At 36.3% G+C, this 9099-nt stretch overlaps 1 long non-coding RNA gene across 1 annotated transcript; it reads left to right on the top strand.

Annotated features, from left to right (window-relative positions):
* The first annotated feature begins 3173 nt into the window (after positions 1-3173).
* On the top strand, positions 3174-7839 carry LOC128220102 (uncharacterized). Its single transcript, XR_008258719.1, has 3 exons — positions 3174-3298; positions 4077-4150; positions 5121-7839. It is a non-coding gene; the product is annotated as an uncharacterized LOC128220102 (long non-coding RNA).
* Positions 7840-9099: the final 1260 nt, after the last annotated feature.

The following is a 9099-nucleotide window of genomic DNA, read 5'->3' on the forward strand; positions in this document are numbered from 1 at the left end:
TACAATAATACGCAATTCAAAATGAACAATATGAAGATACAGAGATTTATGATACCGATTTTGAATCTGAAGTTAAATGGTCGCAAAGTAGGACATTCAGCGCAGATATCTGGGATACGTAACCTTCTTTAGTCCACTCATTTTTTCTATGTTTATTTTGACCATCTATTTGATCATTTATTTTCAAAACGTGTGTGCTTAAGAAACAGCCATCGCTATCAGTTGTGAACATTCGTTTCTATAGATGTTTAGCCCCTTGGTAACGTTGTTATCTCCATGATGCAGCGCATGGGATGTGTGCTTAAGTAACAGTGCATTTGCAAACCTGTCCTAGATATTGTGTGTTTTTTCACAATATTATGTCAAATGAATTAATGTCATGGTTATTATACTTCTTGTTTTTAAAATAAAATAAGGTCGTGCAAGACAGCATATTTAAACTATTTATCAATACTAATAATATAAATTTTGATATATTCCCATGCGTGATTTGAACGTGCTCTGATTGAAAGGTACATGAAGCTGTCCGCTGACCGACCCTAGTGTTCATGTCGTCCGGCGACCTTGGTTCAGTTGAGATTAAAGTAGATGACGTTGTGAATTATCCGTGCAGTTTAGAATAACAGCATGGTTATAAAGTGCTGGGACTGTGATGTATGTGTTGACAGTACCACAGTAAAACCACGAGTTTGCATTGCCTTAATCTCGAGTATTGTTTCATTTAAAGCTGCACTCTCACAGATTGAACGTTTTGACAACTTTTATTTTAATTTTTTGTCTTGGAACGAGCAATTTTTGGCGAAAATCCATGGAAACCAATTATATAAGACTGCTGACAAAACATTAGATCGCAGTTTTTTATATTTAAGTTCAAAAATTGATGTTTTATGCATTTTTCTTAAACCGGAAGTTACGGTTTAAGCTATTAAACAGTAATTTACGAACGGAAATATGAAAATGTGCGATCTGATCTTTTGTCAACAATCTTATATCATTGGTTTGCAGATATAAACGCAAACATTTGCTCTTTCCAAGACAAAAAATAAAAAAAAGTTGTAAAAATGGTAAATCTGTGAGAGTGCAGCATTAAAGTACGAACACTTTAAAAGTCATGCCAATATTTTAATTATAAAAAAATAAATAGCTGTTAAATAAGTGTTAACTTTCCTGTTACAGTGCAGACTTGTACCAATTCAACTGATGTGTTTAGAGTGAAGGACAGCATTTTCATGACACTGAAGGTATATCAAATAAAGACAACTTCTTTGCCGTGTACGCTATTCAGGAGGCTGACAACAACACTGGTACGCAGAATTCAGTTTGTTACGGAGTGTTCGGGACTTGACGCAGATCCTCAGCTTGACTCTCATATCGTTTAAAAGAACATTATGTTGTATTTAGTATACAGCGAAGGGGTCGGAGCGAATGATGTATAATATTGTCTCATCAACGGTTACCATAGCATACACTATATTATTTTGTTATTTGGTTTTTGGTTGACATGTCTTGTAGTTCACTTTGAAATTTTGGGATTTAATTCAAAAGCCTTTCACAGAACTGTTCCATAATATATATTTACCAGCTCGAAATGTTTGGCCATTGCCGAAAAAGCTCATACGAAAGTTGCCTGCTTAGCGCAGAGGTTAGCGCACCTGCTTTTCACCTGACGGCCCGGGTTTGAATCCTAGCCTAAGCGCATGTAAGTTTGGTTTGTGGTCACCAAGCCGGACAAGTGGGTTTCCTCATACCCTTTTTACAGTTATCTCCCACAACACAGGACCACACTCTCGTTACATCGTACCAACGAGAGTGATTATGTTGTAATAACTTGTTTTAAAATCGTTGTAAAAAAATAAGTTTAAATTAATACGACCGTTTTCCACTTTGCATTATTTCCCGAATGTATCAAATATTGGTGAAACTTATCACAAATGCTATAGAATGTTGACATCGTTAGACGATGTGCTATAATGGCCAACTATAGCGTTAAGGTATTCGGTTGTGACCGGGTTATGTATGGGTCTCTCATGCTGTTGGGGATGTAAATATGCTTGTCAACAGCGTGTTACCGAGTGCATGACGCAAAAATTGTCACAACGTTATACTTTCCAGATTTATCATCTCTTTATGATACTTTAAGTCAATGCATGTTAACCCCTGAGATTATATAACAATTGACCTAGTTTTTAAGATAAGACGAGCACAAGCGCGTTTATAATATGAAATCATGACTTGGTAAACATAACGATGCACAACGCGACGACAAAATTTGTTTGCATTGTTTCGCACATTTAAATGTGCAAGAAAAACAATCAATCAGAACATCTCGGCCACTATCCAACATGTCTATCTCGAAGCTTGCCGGAGATGGCCGAGTTGTTACAATTGAATGAAAACGAATATCATGCTTTTTCTTAAGTGCCCCTTATGTGCGGAAAATAAATCAACCATGTTTTAAACCGGTAAAGAAGTCAGAGAAAACAATACCATTTTTGGACGGTGCCCGCTCAGGGCAGCGTTCATAGTAGGGGCAATCGGCTGAAAAGTTACAAACCGATTTACCGCCTGTCTCGGTCGAAGAAAGAGTGCGGTTTTTCAATGCTTATAACACCAGTAATATTCAATAGCTAACAAGAACATTAATAATTATGCAATAAATCTATAATTCTAAAGCACAAAGGATATGTTTAAATACATTACTTAAGAATGCATGATTTATTTTATCTTGATTTTTTGCTGCGCGAGCTGACCGTTACATTTAATGACATTGGACTTTTTCCTTTTTTTGGCACCAACCAAATTACTTGCTAGAATAAATCCGGACTCCCAAGCTGTACTAGAATAAGGGCCAGTTTTATTAAACTTCGTACGAAGTCTGTTTTGCTTACGAACTTTGTACAATGTATCTCAGGCTGTTCAGCCGTTTTATTAAGAATTTCGTACGAACAAGCATCTACGAAAATTTCTACGAAAGCTCTTAGGGTGGCGTACGAACTTCGTGGACTAAAAAATGGCCGCCACAACAACAGAAATATTCTATATTGGCGATCTTTCATTTATTGTGGCGTATTTTAACAAAACCAACTGCCAATTTCAAGACAGAAGACGACTCTGTGGAATCTGCAACTCGGTGAGTAAATTAACCGTTTTGACTAAATTTTCAGGGGACGCAACCTCGCGCCAACCGTCAAAATGTTTCGAAAAACAAAATGCTCTTATTTCGATGCATTTCAAAAGTTTTGTTGTGATAAGAACACTGGAATATAGCCTAAAATACTATCCAACCATTAGACCCATGGTATTTGAAATTTACGGTGTTTTAAGTTAAACAAACAAGCTAAAAACAGACTGATTTTATGACAGTGTTTACACTGATCTGTCATTTCATCTGTCAAAGTTTTTATCATTTTTCAATAACTTGCTTTGACTTATATTTACAAGATTATCATGTCTTTAATAGTGTTCAGAAATTCTAAATCAACATTGAAGCTTATAAATTTAAAAGTTGCCTGGGGGTGGGGATGCTGGGGGTGGGATGGGTCAAAAAGTATTTTTTTAAATATCCAGAGCCGCCAGAAGGTAAGCATAAGCTCTATTGGTCACAGTTGGGAGAGTTGTTTGTCCCAAACTACATTTTTTTTCAATTTTCTTGCGGTTCTGAAAACATTGCAGCTAGTAATGGGACTTGGACTGGAGACTCCCTGTTTGCAAGTTTGTGCTCTATCAACTTGGCTCACAGGCCCTTAGAACTTAAAATAACTTAAATCTTGCAGTTGAATTGTTCAACCAGCTCGACAAACTGTTCCTGATAACTTAATTTGCAAACAATCTGACCTTTGTGGGTTAGTACTGGGACACACTCATGAACGGTATAATATTAGTACGGTACACCTGGGTGCAAAAGTGGGACAGGTTCAGATCTTGAACCCCACGACTGATGACTACTTGAGCTCAAGCAATGGCTTTATTAAAACAGAAACCATCTTGCTTTTAAAGAAAAATGTCAACCATATTTTAAGCTTCAGAAAGAAAACAGCCTGTTTATAAATAAATAGATTATTCATTTTTTATTTCAGATCTTGACATGGATCCAAGATGCTGGTAACTAGGCGGGACGGATTGTTACACAGAACTGCAGGTTTCCGGATGGGTAACTAAATTTCCATATTTCCGGTTTACTTGTGTTATTTATAAGCAAGATAAAAGTAAATACACCGCAAGAGCGAATCAAGTGGAAATCCGATTTAATCGTGCATTATGCATTATTTACAGTCAGTTTGTAGCATTTTTTTTACCAAATCTCAATTTAATACAAACTTTTAAGATTTTCATGCATATAGTTTGATGCACATTCTATAATTAATAATATTAAAGATGTGCAGCATATATATGGAATGATCCACATCACTGGATACTGTATATATATATGTAACATTGCATGTGAAAATGCATAGCATCAAGTGATATAAGACTCAAAGACTGCTGAAAAAATCACATTGCAAGTTTTCATATTTATTTTCAAAAATTGATGTTTTATGCATTTTTCAAAAACATTAATTTGCGACAGAAATATGAAAAACTGCGATAAAATCTTTTGTCAGCATTCTTGTATCGCTGGTTTTCAGATGTTTACACAAAATTTGCTCATTCCTGGACAAAAGATAAAATATTATTAAAACTGTTAATCTATAAGAGTGCGGCCTTAAAGAAAACAAATGAAATAAAAAGGGTTTTTAATGATTTCTAGCAGATAAGTCTGTTGTCAAAGAACCAAATTTAAGGTATCATTATAGCCGTCTGTCATGTCAGAGACAATACACCAATGTTGTTGTATTATATTTGTATATGATGTATAGCCTATACATCATATACAAATATAATACAATAACATTGGTCTATAATAGGCCCTTATTATTAGGTCTATAAATCCCGCTTTAAGAGATTTTGAGTTGTGCCCTTTATTTAACTGAGAAAACAACTGATGTTTTATTATACATATTTTACAAGTGGCTCTGTGAAATATTCTGTGACTGTTAAAAGGTGTAAATTTAAAATATTTTGTATATGTACTCAATTTTTGTTTTTTTTTGCTCTTAAATAATTTTTGTTTTTCGTTTCAGAGACTCAGCGCCATGTCACAAATACTTCAGAACCTAGAATGAAAGTTACCGAAAGAGCAATAGACTTTCCAATCTCTACAAAATTCATCTTAACTGTTTTTCAAGGTGATACTTGAGACTACCAAAGACTTTTCAAGGACAGAATTCACAAAACAGTTTATGCCACCATCTCATATCAAAGGATTGTGCTTGAGTTGAACAGCCTTCAAACAGAAACTGTTTCAAAACCTTCAATGGATTCATTCTGATTCAGTTTACCCTTGCTGTGATCTGAGCAACTATTTACATCAATTCCACATTGTAAATTGTTTAAACTTGAAAATTCTGTCTTCGTGCAACTCACATGAATCTATTTACTGTGATGTTGACTATACAGGAAGAAGAGACCATCTTTATACATGCTGGCATATCTTTTAAAAAGGAAACAAATATTATAACCAACATACTACACTGTTATGTCATCCAAGAACTCAGCTACTGACTCAATTTATAAATACTTCAAAGGAAAAATGTCTCTATCAATGTAATTACTGCTGTGCATAATAAGACATTTTTTATTATGCGCCCCTTCCAAGAAGAGGGGTATATTGCTTTGCACATGTCGGTCGGTCGATACCGTCTACCGTCTGTATACCAAAGCTTGTCCGAGTGACAACTCAACAATTCCGGGACGTATGGTCATCAAACTTGACATGAAGGTTGGGCCTGACCAGTAGATGAGTTAAGGGCTCATCGGGTCATAGGTCAAGGTCACAGTGACCTTGAATGGTAAATTAATTTTAAAGCTTGTCCGAGTGATAACCTAACAATGCCTTGACCTTTCGTCATCAAACTTGATATGGAAGTTGGGCCTCACCAGTAGATGACCCCTATTGGTTTTGGGAATCATCGAGCCAAAGATCAAGGTCACAGTGACCTTGAATTGAAAAAGGTTGTCCAAGTGATAAATCAACAATGCCTGCCCCCATGGCCCTCAAACTTGATTCGGAGGTTGGGCCTTACCAGAAGATGACCCCTATTGATTTTAGGGGTCAAAGGTCAAGGTCAAAGTGATCTTGAAAGCAAACTCGACAATTCCTGGACCAATCATGCCATTCTGTCTGAATGGTCATCAAACTTGACATAAAGGTTGGGCCTGATCAGTAGATGACCCCTCTTGACTTTGAGGGTCATCAAGCCAAGGTCAAGGTCACAATAAACTTTAATGCAAAAAAGATAACAAATCCTCTCTCAGGGATATCTCAACAATGGCTGAACCTATGGTCATCAAACTTGACATGGAAGTTTGTCCTGACAAGGAGATGACGCTTATTGATTTTAGGAGTCATTGGATCAAAGGTCAAGTTCACAGTGACCTTGAATGCAAAAATGTTTCGAGTGATAACATAACAATGCCTGTACCCATGGCCCTCAAATCGGACTTGGAGTTGTGTCTGGCCTGTAGATGAGTCCCTTTCATTTTAGGGGTCATCGGGTCAAACGTCAAGGTCACAGTGACATTGATTGAAAAAAGCTTGTCTGTGTGATAACATGTCAATGCCTGAACCCATGTCCCTCAAACTTGACATTTAGATTTTTGTAGACCAGCTGATGACTCATATGGATTTTGAGGTCATAGTCATTAGAGTCAAAGGTCATGCTCATAACACGCTCTATCCTCACACTTTGAATGGTCATAATCTTAAAACTACCTCAACGGCATCCAATGTCAGTGACTAATGAGCTGTCATTTCGGTCCATGCTTATTTCATTCAATTGTTCATATAATCCTGACAACATGGCGCTCAGGTGGGGGCATAATGTTTTACAAACATCTCTTTTTGATACTTGGCTCATTTCTTACATGTAGCTGTAACATTTTGGGCAACTTCTCAATTATTTTGTTTAAGACATTTTTCATCCAGCTCATCTAAGCCTAAGTTAGTGTTCATGTTTACTTTTATGACTGCCTGTTTATTGTACTTTTTATAAATTATTTTTAATGACTTTTTCTCAAGAACCATTTGGCTAAGTATGTCTCCTCATGAAATAGACTAATTGTTTTAGCTCCAGTTGTCTGTCTGTCCGTCTGTAACAAATTGTGTCTGCTCCATGTCTCTTTAACCTTTTGAAGGATTTGATATAACTTCCCACAAATGTACACCATATTGAGAGGAAGGGTTTATTATTATAACTGTTGAGCAGTTTCTGAACTTGACTGTATTATATCTTGCATTTACCTCAAGCTGTTAAGTGAACAATATAACATTGACCAATACAAGGAACTAAACCTTGTAGGTCACCATTTTGGAATAAAGTAATACTTAAAGCTCATATTTCCATAAGAATCTGCTCATATACAGTTTAAATAGCTTATACAAGTATATCATTTCAACATAACATCAGATCCTCCACTGCTTTATGTGTGCAACATTTTTTTTTAAACTTTGATTTATATATCAGGACTTTTATGAACAAATACCAAACAGCAACTCACAAATCTATACTCATTTGGGCAGAATTTTGTAAATCCAAGCATTGTCATTTGATATTCAATGCTTTTTGGCAAATTGGGGCATTTTCTGTCACATTAAAATCAATATTAACAATAAATCTCCAACTTCAATATTCTCATATTTTTGTGCCCATTCTTTGCCAATTATTTGTTTGTCTATTGGTATACATGTATGTTTATTCATACTGTTTTTCAAAATAACGAATTAATAAAATGTTTGAAATATTTTATTTGTTCATAACTTATTTAATATAACAAAAAGATGACTGCATTTTGTTTTATTTCACATCATGATCACTCATACACGGCCTGTAAACGCCAGCTCCACCACTTTACGGTGGTGCAAAGAAAAAGAGCTGTCGACACTTCCGTGGTGGAGCTGTGCCCTATGTTTTCATGAACAAATGTGAGTATGATTTATATTTTATTTGATAATTTCATTTAACGGACATATTTCGGAAATCGGAGAATGTGGTACCGTGTAAGAACACTTCTACTGTAGGCTGGTTACTATTTCGTTTCAATATTGTGCAAACTGTGGTGCCAGGAGCTTTTCTCCCGAATCAGACTTGTGCATATTTTGAGATCTGATTGCATAGCAAGTACATTTCGGTGCTTACACACCCAGTAAGAACATTCTCACGCATGCAAACGTAACTGTTATGTATTGTACCTAAGCCGGAACACAACAAAACTAATAAGCACTTCTTAAAAAGGAAAAATGCACATATTAATAGAAGTGGTGGCGCTGTTGCCCTAGTGGTGGCGCTGTCAAGTAGGGGTAGCGCTATGGAGTATGTTTTGCGTATGAAGTAATATTAAAAGTTAAACCGTTGTAAGAATTGTACGCATAATTCCATCACTACAAACAGACCTGGAGGAACACGGAAAACAAGCCGTCGACTATTGTCGAAACATTGACAGAAACATGCCAACATATGTATCCCAACATATCGAAAGTGCTTACACTGTTGCTTTTAACTTCTGTGACATCAGCAGGAGTGGAACGGTCCAACTCGTCATTGAAATTCATCAAGAACCCGCACAGGAGTACCATGGGCCAGAGCCGGTTCAACGCTCTCATGCTACTCTTCATTCATAGGGACATACAATTGGATATTGAGGAAATTGTGAACATCTACGCCAGGAAATATCCTAGGCGCATGCTACTGATAGATCCATTGTGCGAATAGATACACATAGATAGCTATGCACTTAGAATATGTTGAATAGTAAAAGTATCTGAACATGGGTTCACAATTATACATGTATCTTCCCTCGTTTTTCCCGCTTAACGAAAATATACAAATTATATAAGCCACTTCGTCGTCCTAATAGAAACCTCGTTATGATATTAGAACTATAGGTATGCCCCTGGATCTGCTAGTGCAACCTTTAGAGTGATTAAAAGTTACGCCCCCCCCCCCTAACCCAAAATCCTGGATCCGCCCCTGTCCATGACTATTGTTTTTACATTATATATAT

Source organism: Mya arenaria, chromosome 15 (assembly GCF_026914265.1).
Source record: "Mya arenaria isolate MELC-2E11 chromosome 15, ASM2691426v1".
Classification (NCBI taxonomy): domain Eukaryota; kingdom Metazoa; phylum Mollusca; class Bivalvia; order Myida; family Myidae; genus Mya; species Mya arenaria.